This window comes from Chiloscyllium punctatum, chromosome 15 (genome assembly GCF_047496795.1).
Source record: "Chiloscyllium punctatum isolate Juve2018m chromosome 15, sChiPun1.3, whole genome shotgun sequence".
NCBI classification, from domain to species: domain Eukaryota; kingdom Metazoa; phylum Chordata; class Chondrichthyes; order Orectolobiformes; family Hemiscylliidae; genus Chiloscyllium; species Chiloscyllium punctatum.
In genome coordinates, this window is record NC_092753.1 from 22,272,997 (window position 1) to 22,289,275 (window position 16,279).

The 16,279-nt window shown below is 47.5% G+C and overlaps 2 non-coding genes across 2 annotated transcripts; both read left to right on the forward strand.

Annotated features, from left to right (window-relative positions):
- The first annotated feature begins 6,172 nt into the window (after positions 1–6,172).
- trnag-ucc (transfer RNA glycine (anticodon UCC)) lies at positions 6,173–6,244 on the forward strand. The gene has a single exon. It is a non-coding gene; the product is annotated as a tRNA-Gly (tRNA).
- A 7,347-nt stretch (positions 6,245–13,591) lies between these two features.
- trnag-ucc (transfer RNA glycine (anticodon UCC)) lies at positions 13,592–13,663 on the forward strand. The gene has a single exon. It is a non-coding gene; the product is annotated as a tRNA-Gly (tRNA).
- Positions 13,664–16,279: the final 2,616 nt, after the last annotated feature.

A 16,279-nucleotide genomic window follows, 5' to 3' on the forward strand; every position in this document is an offset into this window, starting at 1 on the left:
TGGGACAGCCAACAATGCAAAGTGGCCAAGCAGAGGCTGATAGTCAAGTTCGGTACCCATGGGGATGACTTTAACTGGACACTTTGGTTCATGTCACACGACACGTGACAACACTGCACTGCATACTATTTCACCGACACTACACAAGTACACGCACACACACAAAAGCACACTCCTACCGACCCACACACACATGCATACCCTCTCTCAAACACAAGCTCTCTCTCATAAACTCACTCAAACACTTCCACATTCACAGCCACTCACGCACATTCTCACAAATTGATACCTCAGTACACTCACACACATGCACCTACACACACTCTCACAGACCCGCATATCCCTACATGCATACACACACACAGACACACACACACACAGCCACACACACCCACACATGCACGCACACACACACACATGCAGCCACACACACACGCATGCACCCACACACGCAGACACACACACACACACACACACACATATACACACACACACACACACAGTCCCCCCCGCCCCCCCCACACACACTGATTCCGGGTTCTCACGACTCTCAGCTGGAGACTATCATTGCCTGCAGACCCGACCTTCATCCCCCCACGACACCATGAAGGGTAACACTTGCTCATGCCCTTACACTGCCGTCTGTGCCCTCCCTTGACCCCGTCCTTTCCATCTTGCCCACCGCCCCTCCATGACGCTCTCCCTCCTTCCTGCGCAGGTTTGCTCTGACAATGTCAATTTCACGTCCTTTGTCAATTTCACTTCCTATGTCAATTTCACCGCACTACGTTTTCTTTTTCCCCTCACGAACCGGGATCACCCTACGCTGTGCTTGCTGACCCCACCCCCTACGTTTGCCTTCCCGGATAGCGCTTTGTGTTTCGTTGGACCCGCAGGAGTAGCTGCGGACGTTCTGCTTAAACCTGAGCGGATAACACTGTTCTGCTCGGAGACAGGGAGGTCTGTAGATGCTGGAGCCCGAAACATCGATTTCCCTGCTGTGCGTTTCCAGCAACACACTCTCGACACTGTTCTGCCACGACCCTGTCTCGGTTGCACACAATCCCATTCATCATTAAGGCGCCACGGCATCCCAAGGACTGGGGACCCATGGGAACTAAATGATGACAGCGGCATCAGCACTCTGCACCCCCTGACCTTGGAAAGCCCATCTTGGTTCAGGTTACCTATCTAGGGCAGGGAGGGTTTTGCGTGCACTGCCTTCCCACATCAGTGGAAGCGACCTTCACTAAACAGCTGCCCATGACTACCCCTTGCTGTGAAGTTAAACATCACACAACACCAGGTTATAGTCCAACAGATTTAATTGGAAGCTCTAGATTTCGGACAACCACCTGATGAAGGAGCAGCGCTCCGAAAGCTAGTGCTTCCAATTAAACCTGTTGGTCTATAACCTGGTGTTGTGTGATTTTTAACTTTCTATACCCCAGTCCAACACTGGCATCTCCAAATCATGCCCTCCTGTGAAAACCCCTTACTGCTGACTGACACCTCCCCCTCTTCTACAAAGTAAAAGAGAAACCTGCAAATCTATCAACGGGATCGAACTTCAAATTAATACATATTCCTCGAGAGGGTTCTGCTTCCCGAACTGTTACCCGGAATTCCCTCCTCTCCACAATTACTGCAGCGTGGCCTCAGTCTAATGGTTCCTCTGTTTTTGCCGTTTTTGTTTTCTAAGAAAACTCTTGAGAAGTTTTAGAAACTGAAAGAACTGCAGAATTATGTGGGGCATGGATAGGATAAATAGACAAAGTCTTTTCCCTGGGGTCGGGGAGTCCAGAACTAGAGGGCATAGGTTTAGTGTGAGAGGCGAAAGATATAAAAGCGACCAAAGGGTCAACGCTTTCATCCAGAGGGTGGTACGTGTGTGGAATGAGCTGCCAGAGGAAGTGGTGGAGGCTGGTACAATTGCAACATTTTCCAGGCATTTGGATGGGTATATGAATAGGAAGGGTTTGGAAGGATATGGGCCGGGTGCTGGCAGGTGGGACTAGATTGGGTTGGGATATCTGGTCGGCATGGGCAGGTTGGACCGAAGGGTCTGTTTCCGAGCTGTACATCTCTATCTCGATGACTATGTCTACGCTGTAAATCAGAAACCAAACCCGAAGTCGGTGGTAAAGCTGTATGAAGAGAAATCAGAGTTCACGTTTCGGTCCGGTGAACCTTTCTGAGAACTTGACAAGTTTTAATTGTGCGATCGTTCCAGGGTTGCCCTGGGATTTTCGTGCTATTTCTGTTATTGATTGATTTCAGATGATGAGAAATCCGAAATGCTGCTTTGTGTGTATTAAAAAGTGAGGCGGGGCATCAGGAGACCGATCCACTCAGTAAAACTCGGTCTTTGATGACTTCTCAATTCTAATATTTCACTGCAAATTTTCCAACAAAACAACAACGAAATTTCGAGTCAAGAACTATTATGGCACATCAGCTGATTTCAAGAGCACTTCGGGCGGTAGCGAGGGTGGTACAGTGGTGAGCATAGCTGCCTTCTAAGCCGTTGATCACGGTTCGATTCCCGGCCATCGCAAGCAGGGCATTTTAACACCACTCCACAACCAAAAGAGCCGATCGATTCAGTGGGAATGAAACACCTCCGTCTGCACATCACATTGAGTCTGCCAGACCTCTGGAGTGCAGACACAACTTTGAAGTTGAGGATGTCCCCAGGAGGATTAAGGAGTCAAGTCGAGCACGGTTCAAAGAAACACGAGTCATGGCAGAATTCCTTGGTTTTCCATCTTATTTCGAAAGAAATGTTTCCGGATTTCACTCATTTCAACATTACTCTCATTTTGTTTTTTGTGAACTACAGCCTAATATCAAGTGAAATCTGGGTGGACAGTTCACAAATATCCAAACAACGTTATTTCTCATATCGAATCGGTAATGTTATTGTTTTAGGTGCAGGTCAGAAATAGGAGGAGTGGACACCAGCTGCTTTTATATTTCCAGTATGAGAAAATGATTCGATAAAACTCTGAGAGATGATAGAAGTGACCACACAGTGAGTGAAAGTTTAATCCAGGATAAAGTAAAAAATCACACAACACCAGATTACAGTCCAACAGCTTTACTTGGAAGCACTAGTTTTAGGAGTGCTCCGAAAGCTACTTGGACGATAACCTGGTATTGTGTGATTTTGAACTTTGTCCTCCCCAGTCCACCACAGGCTCCTCCACGTCATCATCCGATATAGTCATCATGGATTTGTTAAGGGAAGGTAGTGTCTGATGAAGGTGACTGATTTTCTTTGAAGGATAAAGAATGGATGGAGTGTATCCGATGTAGATCAACCTGATGATAAGAAGGACCATAAGACGCAGTATTTACAGCAAAAGGATTACAGTTTAATGCAGCTGAAATGATATATTAAACACATTTAGGTTAAGCCTTTCATCTTTTATAATGGGTTTACTAGTTTCCGTTCTTTAATATAAGAACCTCAGAACCTTTTCAAAGTTACGTTGTCGAGATAACTTCAGGTTGTCTAACAAGAGATGCCATCTCAGCTCAGACAATGCATTAAAGGTGTGAGGTTAAAGTCTGTCTGTGTCCCAATCTTGAGTCAGACTGGTTCTAGCCTCCCAGTCGGAGAGCACTTCAGCGCTCTGTGCCTTTCGGTCTCGGACCCCTGGGTGACAATCCTGCAAGGCAGACTATGGGACAGCCAACAATGCAAAGTGGCCAAGCAGAGGCTGATAGTCAAGTTCGGTACCCATGGGGATGACTTTAACTGGGCACTTTGGTTCATGTCACACGACACGTGACAACACTGCACTGTATACTATTTCACGGACACTACACAAGTACACGCACACACACAAAAGCACACTCCTACCGACCCACACACACATGCATACCCTCTCTCAAACACAAGCTCTCTCTCATAAACTCACTCAAACACTTCCACATTCACAGCCACTCACGCACATTCTCACAAATTGATACCCCAGTACACTCACACACATGCACCTACACACACTCTCACACACCCGCATATCCCTACATGCACACACACACACAGACACACACACACACAGCCACACACACCCACACATGCACCCACACACACACACATGCAGCCACACACACACGCATGCACCCACACACGCAGACACACACACACACACACACACATATACACACACACACACACACAGTCCCCCCCGCCCCCCCCACACACACTGATTCCGGGTTCTCACGACTCTCAGCTGGAGACTATCATTGCCTGCAGACCCGACCTTCATCCCCCCACGACACCATGAAGGGTAACACTTGCTCATGCCCTTACACTGCCGTCTGTGCCCTCCCTTGACCCCGTCCTTTCCATCTTGCCCACCGCCCCTCCATGACGCTCTCCCTCCTTCCTGCGCAGGTTTGCTCTGACAATGTCAATTTCACGTCCTTTGTCAATTTCACTTCCTTTGTCAATTTCACCGCACTACGTTTTCTTTTTCCCCTCACGAACCGGGATCACCCTACGCTGTGCTTGCTGACCCCACCCCCTACGTTTGCCTTCCCGGATAGCGCTTTGTGTTTCGTTGGACCCGCAGGAGTAGCTGCGGACGTTCTGCTTAAACCTGAGCGGATAACACTGTTCTGCTCGGAGACAGGGAGGTCTGCAGATGCTGGAGCCCGAAACATCGATTTCCCTGCTGTGCGTTTCCAGCAACACACTCTCGACACTGTTCTGCCACGACCCTGTCTCGGTTGCACGCAATCCCATTCATCATTAAGGCGCCACGGCATCCCAAGGACTTGGGACCCATGGGAACTAAATGATGACAGCGGCATCAGCACTCTGCACCCCCTGACCTTGGAAAGCCCATCTTGGTTCAGGTTACCTATCTAGGGCAGGGAGGGTTTTGCGTGCACTGCCTTCCCACATCAGTGGAAGCGACCTTCACTAAACAGCTGCCCATGACTACCCCTTGCTGTGAAGTTAAACATCACACAACACCAGGTTATAGTCCAACAGATTTAATTGGAAGCTCTAGATTTCGGACAACCACCTGATGAAGGAGCAGCGCTCCGAAAGCTAGTGCTTCCAATTAAACCTGTTGGTCTATAACCTGGTGTTGTGTGATTTTTAACTTTCTATACCCCAGTCCAACACTGGCATCTCCAAATCATGCCCTCCTGTGAAAACCCCTTACTGCTGACTGACACCTCCCCCTCTTCTACAAAGTAAAAGAGAAACCTGCAAATCTATCAACGGGATCGAACTTCAAATTAATACATATTCCTCGAGAGGGTTCTGCTTCCCGAACTGTTACCCGGAATTCCCTCCTCTCCACAATTACTGCAGCGTGGCCTCAGTCTAATGGTTCCTCTGTTTTTGCCGATTTTGTTTTCTAAGAAAACTCTTGAGAAGTTTTAGAAACTGAAAGAACTGCAGAATTATGTGGGGCATGGATAGGATAAATAGACAAAGTCTTTTCCCTGGGGTCGGGGAGTCCAGAACTAGAGAGCATAGGTTTAGTGTGAGAGGCGAAAGATATAAAAGCGACCAAAGGGTCAACGCTTTCATCCAGAGGGTGGTACGTGTGTGGAATGAGCTGCCAGAGGAAGTGGCGGAGGCTGGTACAATTGCAACATTTTCCAGGCATTTGGATGGGTATATGAATAGGAAGGGTTTGGAAGGATATGGGCCGGGTGCTGGCAGGTGGGACTAGATTGGGTTGGGATATCTGGTCGGCATGGGCAGGTTGGACCGAAGGGTCTGTTTCCGAGCTGTACATCTCTATCTCGATGACTATGTCTACGCTGTAAATCAGAAACCAAACCCGAAGTCGGTGGTAAAGCTGTATGAAGAGAAATCAGAGTTCACGTTTCGGTCCGGTGAACCTTTCTGAGAACTTGACAAGTTTTAATTGTGTGATCGTTCCAGGGTTGCCCTGGGATTTTCGTGCTATTTCTGTTATTGATTGATTTCAGATGATGAGAAATCCGAAATGCTGCTTTGTGTGTATTAAAAAGTGAGGCGGGGCATCAGGAGACCGATCCACTCAGTAAAACTCGGTCTTTGATGACTTCTCAATTCTAATATTTCACTGCAAAATTTCCAACAAAACAACAACGAAATTTCGAGTCAAGAACTATTATGGCACATCAGCTGATTTCTAGAGCGCGTCAGCCTGTAGCGGTGGTGGTATAGTGGTGAGCATAGCTGCCTTCCAAGCAGTTGACCCGGGTTCGATTCCCGGCCATCGCAAGCAGTGCATTTTAACACCACTCCACAACCAAAAGAGTCGATCCATTCAGTGGGAATGAAACACCTCCGTCTGCACATCACATTGAGTCTGCCAGACCTCTGGAGTGCAGACACAACTTTGAAGTTGAGGATGTCCCCAGGAGGATTAAGGAGTCAAGTCGAGCACGGTTCAAAGAAACACGAGTCATGGCAGAATTCCTTGGTTTTCCATCTTATTTCGAAAGAAATGTTTCCGGATTTCCCTCATTTCAACATTACTCTCATTTTGTTTTTTGTGAACTACAGCCTAATATCAAGTGAAATCTGGGTGGACAGTTCACAAATATCCAAACAACGTTATTTCTCATATCGAATCGGTAATGTTATTGTTTTAGGTGCAGGTCAGAAATAGGAGGAGTGGACACCAGCTGCTTTTATATTTCCAGTATGAGAAAATGATTCGATAAAACTCTGAGAGATGATAGAAGTGACCACACAGTGAGTGAAAGTTTAATCCAGGATAAAGTTAAAAATCACACAACACCAGATTACAGTCCAACAGCTTTACTTGGAAGCACTAGTTTTAGGAGTGCTCCGAAAGCTACTTGGACGATAACCTGGTATTGTGTGATTTTGAACTTTGTCCTCCCCAGTCCACCACAGGCTCCTCCACGTCATCATCCGATATAGTCATCATGGATTTGTTAAGGGAAGGTAGTGTCTGATGAAGGTGACTGATTTTCTTTGAAGGATAAAGAATGGATGGAGTGTATCCGATGTAGATCAACCTGATGATAAGAAGGACCATAAGACGCAGTATTTATAGCAAAAGGATTACAGTTTAATGCAGCTGAAATGATATATTAAACACATTTAGGTTAAGCCTTTCATCTTTTATAATGGGTTTACTAGTTTCCGTTCTTTAATATAAGAACCTCAGAACCTTTTCAAAGTTACGTTGTCGAGATAACTTCAGGTTGTCTAACAAGAGATGCCATCTCAGCTCAGACAATGCATTAAAGGTGTGAGGTTAAAGTCTGTCTGTGTCCCAATCTTGAGTCAGACTGGTTCTAGCCTCCCAGTCGGAGAGCACTTCAGCGCTCTGTGCCTTTCGGTCTCGGACCCCTGGGTGACAATCCTGCAAGGCAGACTATGGGACAGCCAACAATGCAAAGTGGCCAAGCAGAGGCTGATAGTCAAGTTCGGTACCCATGGGGATGACTTTAACTGGGCACTTTGGTTCATGTCACACGACACGTGACAACACTGCACTGTATACTATTTCACCGACACTACACAAGTACACGCACACACACAAAAGCACACTCCTACCGACCCACACACACATGCATACCCTCTCTCAAACACAAGCTCTCTCTCATAAACTCACTCAAACACTTCCACATTCACAGCCACTCACGCACATTCTCACAAATTGATACCTCAGTACACTCACACACATGCACCTACACACACTCTCACAGACCCGCATATCCCTACATGCATACACACACACAGACACACACACACACAGCCACACACACCCACACATGCACGCACACACACACACATGCAGCCACACACACACGCATGCACCCACACACGCAGACACACACACACACACACACACACATATACACACACACACACACACAGTCCCCCCCGCCCCCCCCACACACACTGATTCCGGGTTCTCATGACTCTCAGCTGGAGACTATCATTGCCTGCAGACCCGACCTTCATCCCCCCACGACACCATGAAGGGTAACACTTGCTCATGCCCTTACACTGCCGTCTGTGCCCTCCCTTGACCCCGTCCTTTCCATCTTGCCCACCGCCCCTCCATGACGCTCTCCCTCCTTCCTGCGCAGGTTTGCTCTGACAATGTCAATTTCACGTCCTTTGTCAATTTCACTTCCTATGTCAATTTCACCGCACTACGTTTTCTTTTTCCCCTCACGAACCGGGATCACCCTACGCTGTGCTTGCTGACCCCACCCCCTACGTTTGCCTTCCCGGATAGCGCTTTGTGTTTCGTTGGACCCGCAGGAGTAGCTGCGGACGTTCTGCTTAAACCTGAGCGGATAACACTGTTCTGCTCGGAGACAGGGAGGTCTGTAGATGCTGGAGCCCGAAACATCGATTTCCCTGCTGTGCGTTTCCAGCAACACACTCTCGACACTGTTCTGCCACGACCCTGTCTCGGTTGCACACAATCCCATTCATCATTAAGGCGCCACGGCATCCCAAGGACTTGGGACCCATGGGAACTAAATGATGACAGCGGCCTCAGCACTCTGCACCCCCTGACCTTGGAAAGCCCATCTTGGTTCAGGTTACCTATCTAGGGCAGGGAGGGTTTTGCGTGCACTGCCTTCCCACATCAGTGGAAGCGACCTTCACTAAACAGCTGCCCATGACTACCCCTTGCTGTGAAGTTAAACATCACACAACACCAGGTTATAGTCCAACAGATTTAATTGGAAGCTCTAGATTTCGGACAACCACCTGATGAAGGAGCAGCGCTCCGAAAGCTAGTGCTTCCAATTAAACCTGTTGGTCTATAACCTGGTGTTGTGTGATTTTTAACTTTCTATACCCCAGTCCAACACTGGCATCTCCAAATCATGCCCTCCTGTGAAAACCCCTTACTGCTGACTGACACCTCCCCCTCTTCTACAAAGTAAAAGAGAAACCTGCAAATCTATCAACGGGATCGAACTTCAAATTAATACATATTCCTCGAGAGGGTTCTGCTTCCCGAACTGTTACCCGGAATTCCCTCCTCTCCACAATTACTGCAGCGTGGCCTCAGTCTAATGGTTCCTCTGTTTTTGCCGTTTTTGTTTTCTAAGAAAACTCTTGAGAAGTTTTAGAAACTGAAAGAACTGCAGAATTATGTGGGGCATGGATAGGATAAATAGACAAAGTCTTTTCCCTGGGGTCGGGGAGTCCAGAACTAGAGGGCATAGGTTTAGTGTGAGAGGCGAAAGATATAAAAGCGACCAAAGGGTCAACGCTTTCATCCAGAGGGTGGTACGTGTGTGGAATGAGCTGCCAGAGGAAGTGGCGGAGGCTGGTACAATTGCAACATTTTCCAGGCATTTGGATGGGTATATGAATAGGAAGGGTTTGGAAGGATATGGGCCGGGTGCTGGCAGGTGGGACTAGATTGGGTTGGGATATCTGGTCGGCATGGGCAGGTTGGACCGAAGGGTCTGTTTCCGAGCTGTACATCTCTATCTCGATGACTATGTCTACGCTGTAAATCAGAAACCAAACCCGAAGTCGGTGGTAAAGCTGTATGAAGAGAAATCAGAGTTCACGTTTCGGTCCGGTGAACCTTTCTGAGAACTTGACAAGTTTTAATTGTGCGATCGTTCCAGGGTTGCCCTGGGATTTTCGTGCTATTTCTGTTATTGATTGATTTCAGATGATGAGAAATCCGAAATGCTGCTTTGTGTGTATTAAAAAGTGAGGCGGGGCATCAGGAGACCGATCCACTCAGTAAAACTCGGTCTTTGATGACTTCTCAATTCTAATATTTCACTGCAAATTTTCCAACAAAACAACAACGAAATTTCGAGTCAAGAACTATTATGGCACATCAGCTGATTTCAAGAGCACTTCGGGCGGTAGCGAGGGTGGTACAGTGGTGAGCATAGCTGCCTTCTAAGCCGTTGATCAGGGTTCGATTCCCGGCCATCGCAAGCAGGGCATTTTAACACCACTCCACAACCAAAAGAGCCGATCGATTCAGTGGGAATGAAACACCTCCGTCTGCACATCACATTGAGTCTGCCAGACCTCTGGAGTGCAGACACAACTTTGAAGTTGAGGATGTCCCCAGGAGGATTAAGGAGTCAAGTCGAGCACGGTTCAAAGAAAGTAGAGTCATGGCGGAATTCCTTGGTTTTCCATCTTATATCGAAAGAAATGTTTCCGGATTTCACTCATTTCAACATTACTCTCATTTTGTTTTTTGTGAACTACAGCCTAATATCAAGTGAAATGTGGGTGGACAGTTCACAAATATCCAAACAACGTTATTTCTCATGTCGAATCGGTCATGTTATTGTTTTAGGTGCAGGTCAGAAATAGGAGGAGTGGACACCAGCTGCTTTTATATTTCCAGTATGAGAAAATGATTCGATAAAACTCTGAGAGATGATAGAAGTGACCACACAGTGAGTGAAAGTTTAATCCAGGATAAAGTTAAAAATCACACAACACCAGATTACATTCCAACAGCTTAATTTGGAAGCACTAGTTTTAGGAGTGCTCCGAAAGCTACTTGGACGATAACCTGGTATTGTGTGATTTTGAACTTTGTCCTCCCCAGTCCACCACAGGCTCCTCCACGTCATCATCCGATATAGTCATCATGGATTTGTTAATGGAAGGTAGTGTCTGATGAAGGTGACTGATTTTCTTTGAAGGATAAAGAATGGATGGAGTGTATCCGATGTAGATCAACCTGATGATAAGAAGGACCATAAGACGCAGTATTTATAGCAAAAGGATTACAGTTTAATGCAGCTGAAATGATATATTAAACACATTTAGGTTAAGCCTTTCATCTTTTATAATGGGTTTACTAGTTTCCGTTCTTTAATATAAGAACCTCAGAACCTTTTCAAAGTTACGTTGTCGAGATAACTTCAGGTTTTCTAACAAGAGATGCCATCTCAGCTCAGACAATGCATTAAAGGTGTGAGGTTAAAGTCTGTCTGTGTCCCAATCTTGAGTCAGACTGGTTCTAGCCTCCCAGTCGGAGAGCACTTCAGCGCTCTGTGCCTTTCGGTCTCGGACCCCTGGGTGACAATCCTCCAAGGCAGACTATGGGACAGCCAACAATGCAAAGTGGCCAAGCAGAGGCTGATAGTCAAGTTCGGTACCCATGCGGATGACTTTAACTGGACACTTTGGTCAATGTCACACGACACGTGACAACACTGCACTGTATACTATTTCACGGACACTCACAAGTACACGCACACACACAAAAGCACACTCCTACCGACCCACACACTATTGCATACCCTCTCTCAAACACAAGCTCTCTCTCATAAACTCACTCAAACACTTCCACATTCACAGCAACTCACGCACATTCTCACAAATTGATACCCCAGTACACTCACACACATGCATCTACACACACTCTCACAGACCCGCATATCCCTACATGCACACACACACACAGACACACACACACAGCCACACACACCCACACATGCACCCACACACACACACATGCATGCACCAACACACGCAGACACACACACACACAGGACACACACCCACACATGCACCCACACACACACACATGCAGCCACACACACGCATGCACCCACACACGCAGACACACACACACACACTCACACACACGGTCCCCCCCCACACACACACTGATTCCGGGTTCTCACGACTCTCAGCTGGAGACTATCATTGCCTGCAGACCCGACCTTCATCCCCCCACGACACCATGAAGGGTAACACATGTTCATGCCCTTACACAGCCGTCTGTGCCCTCCCTTGACCCCGTCCTTTCCATCTTGCCCACCGCCCCTCCATGCCCCTCTACCTCCTTCCTGCGCAGGGTTGCTCTGACAATGTCAATTTCACGTCCTTTGTCAATTTCACTTCCTTTGTCAATTTCACCGCACTACGTTTTCTTTTTCCCCTCACGAACCGGGATCACCCTACGCTGTGCTTGCTGACCCCACCCCCTACGTTTGCCTTCCCGATAGCGCTTTGTGTTTCGTTGGACCCGCAGGAGAAGCTGCGGACGTTCTGCTTAAACCTGAGCGGATAACACTGTTCTGCTCGGAGACAGGGAGGTCTGCAGATGCTGGAGCCCGAAACATCGATTTCCCTGCTGTGCGTTTCCAGCAACACACTCTCGACACTGTTCTGCCACGACCCTGTCTCGGTTCCACACAATCCCATTCATCATTAAGGCGCCACGGCATCCCAAGGACTGGGGACCCATGGGAACTAAATGATGACAGCGGCCTCAGCACTCTGCACCCCCTGACCTTGGAAAGCCCATCTTGGTTCAGGTTACCTATCTAGGGCAGGGAGGGTTTTGCGTGCACTGCCTTCCCACATCAGTGGAAGCGACCTTCACTAAACAGCTGCCCATGACTACCCCTTGCTGTGAAGTTAAACATCACACAACACCAGGTTATAGTCCAACAGATTTAATTGGAAGCTCTAGATTTCGGACAACCACCTGATGAAGGAGCAGCGCTCCGAAAGCTAGTGCTTCCAATTAAACCTGTTGGTCTATAACCTGGTGTTGTGTGATTTTTAAATTTCTATACCCCAGTCCAACACTGGCATCTCCAAATCATGCCCTCCTGTGAAAACCCCTTACTGCTGACTGACACCTCCCCCTCTTCTACAAAGTAAAAGAGAAACCTGCAAATCTATCAACGGGATCGAACTTCAAATTAATACATATTCCTCGAGAGGGTTCTGCTTCCCGAACTGTTACCCGGAATTCCCTCCTCTCCACAATTACTGCAGCGTGGCCTCAGTCTAATGGTTCCTCTGTTTTTGCCGTTTTTGTTTTCTAAGAAAACTCTTGAGAAGTTTTAGAAACTGAAAGAACTGCAGAATTATGTGGGGCATGGATAGGATAAATAGACAAAGTCTTTTCCCTGGGGTCGGGGAGTCCAGAACTAGAGGGCATAGGTTTAGTGTGAGAGGCGAAAGATATAAAAGCGACCAAAGGGTCAACGCTTTCATCCAGAGGGTGGTACGTGTGTGGAATGAGCTGCCAGAGGAAGTGGCGGAGGCTGGTACAATTGCAACATTTTCCAGGCATTTGGATGGGTATATGAATAGGAAGGGTTTGGAAGGATATGGGCCGGGTGCTGGCAGGTGGGACTAGATTGGGTTGGGATATCTGGTCGGCATGGGCAGGTTGGACCGAAGGGTCTGTTTCCGAGCTGTACATCTCTATCTCGATGACTATGTCTACGCTGTAAATCAGAAACCAAACCCGAAGTCGGTGGTAAAGCTGTATGAAGAGAAATCAGAGTTCACGTTTCGGTCCGGTGAACCTTTCTGAGAACTTGACAAGTTTTAATTGTGTGATCGTTCCAGGGTTGCCCTGGGATTTTCGTGCTATTTCTGTTATTGATTGATTTCAGATGATGAGAAATCCGAAATGCTGCTTTGTGTGTATTAAAAAGTGAGGCGGGGCATCAGGAGACCGATCCACTCAGTAAAACTCGGTCTTTGATGACTTCTCAATTCTAATATTTCACTGCAAAATTTCCAACAAAACAACAACGAAATTTCGAGTCAAGAACTATTATGGCACATCAGCTGATTTCTAGAGCGCTTCTGGCTGTAGCGATGGTGGTATAGTGGTGAGCATAGCTGCCTTCCAAGCAGTTGACCCGGCTTCGATTCCCGGCCATCGCAAGCAGTGCATTTTAACACCACTCCACAACCAAAAGAGCCGATCGATTCAGTGGGAATGAAACACCTCCGTCTGCACATCACATTGAGTCTGCCAGACCTCTGGAGTGCAGACACAACTTTGAAGTTGAGGATGTCCCCAGGAGGATTAAGGAGTCAAGTCGAGCACGGTTCAAAGAAACACGAGTCATGGCCGGATTCCTTGGTTTTGCATCTTATTTCGAAAGAAATGTTTCCGGATTTCACTCATTTCAACATTACTCTCATTTTGATTTTTGTGAACTACAGCCTAATATCAAGTGAAATGTGGGTGGACAGTTCACAAATATCCAAACAACGTTATTTCTCATATCGAATCGGTAATGTTATTGTTTTAGGTGCAGGTCAGAAATAGGAGGAGTGGACACCAGCTGCTTTTATATTTCCAGTATGAGAAAATGATTCGATAAAACTCTGAGAGATGATTGAAATGACCACACAGTGAGTGAAAGTTTAATCCAGGATAAAGTTAAAAATCACACAACACCAGATTACAGTCCAACAGCTTTACTTGGAAGCACTAGTTTTAGGAGTGCTCCGAAAGCTACTTGGACGATAACCTGGTATTGTGTGATTTTGAACTTTGTCCTCCCCAGTCCACCACAGGCTCCTCCACGTCATCATCCGAGATAGTCATCATGGATTTGTTAAGGGAAGGTAGTGTCTGATGAAGGTGACTGATTTTCTTTGAAGGATAAAGAATGGATGGAGTGTATCCGATGTAGATCAACCTGATGATAAGAAGGACCATAAGACGCAGTATTTATAGCAAAAGGATTACAGTTTAATGCAGCTGAAATGATATATTAAACACATTTAGGTTAAGCCTTTCATCTTTTATAATGGGTTTACTAGTTTCCGTTCTTTAATATAAGAACCTCAGAACCTTTTCAAAGTTACGTTGTCGAGATAACTTCAGGTTGTCTAACAAGAGATGCCATCTCAGCTCAGACAATGCATTAAAGGTGTGAGGTTAAAGTCTGTCTGTGTCCCAATCTTGAGTCAGACTGGTTCTAGCCTCCCAGTCGGAGAGCACTTCAGCGCTCTGTGCCTTTCGGTCTCGGACCCCTGGGTGACAATCCTGCAAGGCAGACTATGGGACAGCCAACAATGCAAAGTGGCCAAGCAGAGGCTGATAGTCAAGTTCGGTACCCATGGGGATGACTTTAACTGGGCACTTTGGTTCATGTCACACGACACGTGACAACACTGCACTGTATACTATTTCACCGACACTCACAAGTACACGCACACACACAAAAGCACACTCCTACCGACCCACACACACATGCATACCCTCTCTCAAACACAAGCTCTCTCTCATAAACTCACTCAAACACTTCCACATTCACAGCAACTCACGCACATTCTCACAAATTGATACCCCAGTACACTCACACACATGCACCTACACACACTCTCACAGACACGCATATCCCTACATGCACACACACACAGACACACACACACAGCCACACACACCCACACATGCACCCACACACACACACGTGCATGCACCTACACACGCAGACACACACACACACAGGACACACACGCACACATGCACACACACACACACACATGCAGCCACACACACACGCATGCACCCACACACACACACACACACGGTCCCCCCCCACACACACACTGATTCCGGGTTCTCACGACTCTCAGCTGGAGACTATCATTGCCTGCAGACCCGACCTTCATCCCCCCACGACACCATGAAGGGTAACACTTGTTCATGCCCTTACACAGCCGTCTGTGCCCTCCCTTGACCCCGTCCTTTCCATCTTGCCCACCGCCCCTCCATGTCCCTCTATGCCCCTCTATGCCCCTCTACCTCCTTCCTGCGCAGGTTTGCTCTGACAATGTGAATTTCACGTCCTTTGTCAATTTCACTTCCTATGTCAATTTCACCGCACTACGTTTTCTTTTTCCCCTCACGAACCGGGATCACCCTACGCTGTGCTTGCTGACCCCACCCCCTACGTTTGCCTTCCCGGATAGCGCTTTGTGTTTCGTTGGACCCGCAGGAGTAGCTGCGGACGTTCTGCTTAAACCTGAGCGGATAACACTGTTCTGCTCGGAGACAGGGAGGTCTGCAGATGATGGAGCCCGAAACATCGATTTCCCTGCTGTGCGTTTCCAGCAACACACTCTCAACACTGTTCTGCCACGACCCTGTCTCGGTTCCACACAATCCCATTCATCATTAAGGCGCCACGGCATCCCAAGGACTTGGGACCCATAGGAACTAAATGATGACAGCGGCCTCAGCACTCTGCAGCCCCAGACCTTGGAAAGCCCATCTTGGTTCAGGTTACCTATCTAGGGCAGGGAGGGTTTTGCGTGCACTGCCCTCCCACATCAGTGGAAGCGACCTTCACTAAACAGCTGCCCATGACTACCCCTTGCTGTGAAGTTAAACATCACACAACACCAGGTTATAGTCCAACAGATTTAATTGGAAGCTCTAGATTTCGGACAACCACCTGATGAAGGAGCAGCGCTCCGAAAGCTAATGCTTCCAATTAAACCTGTTGGTCTATAACCTGGTGTTGAGTGATTTTTAACTTT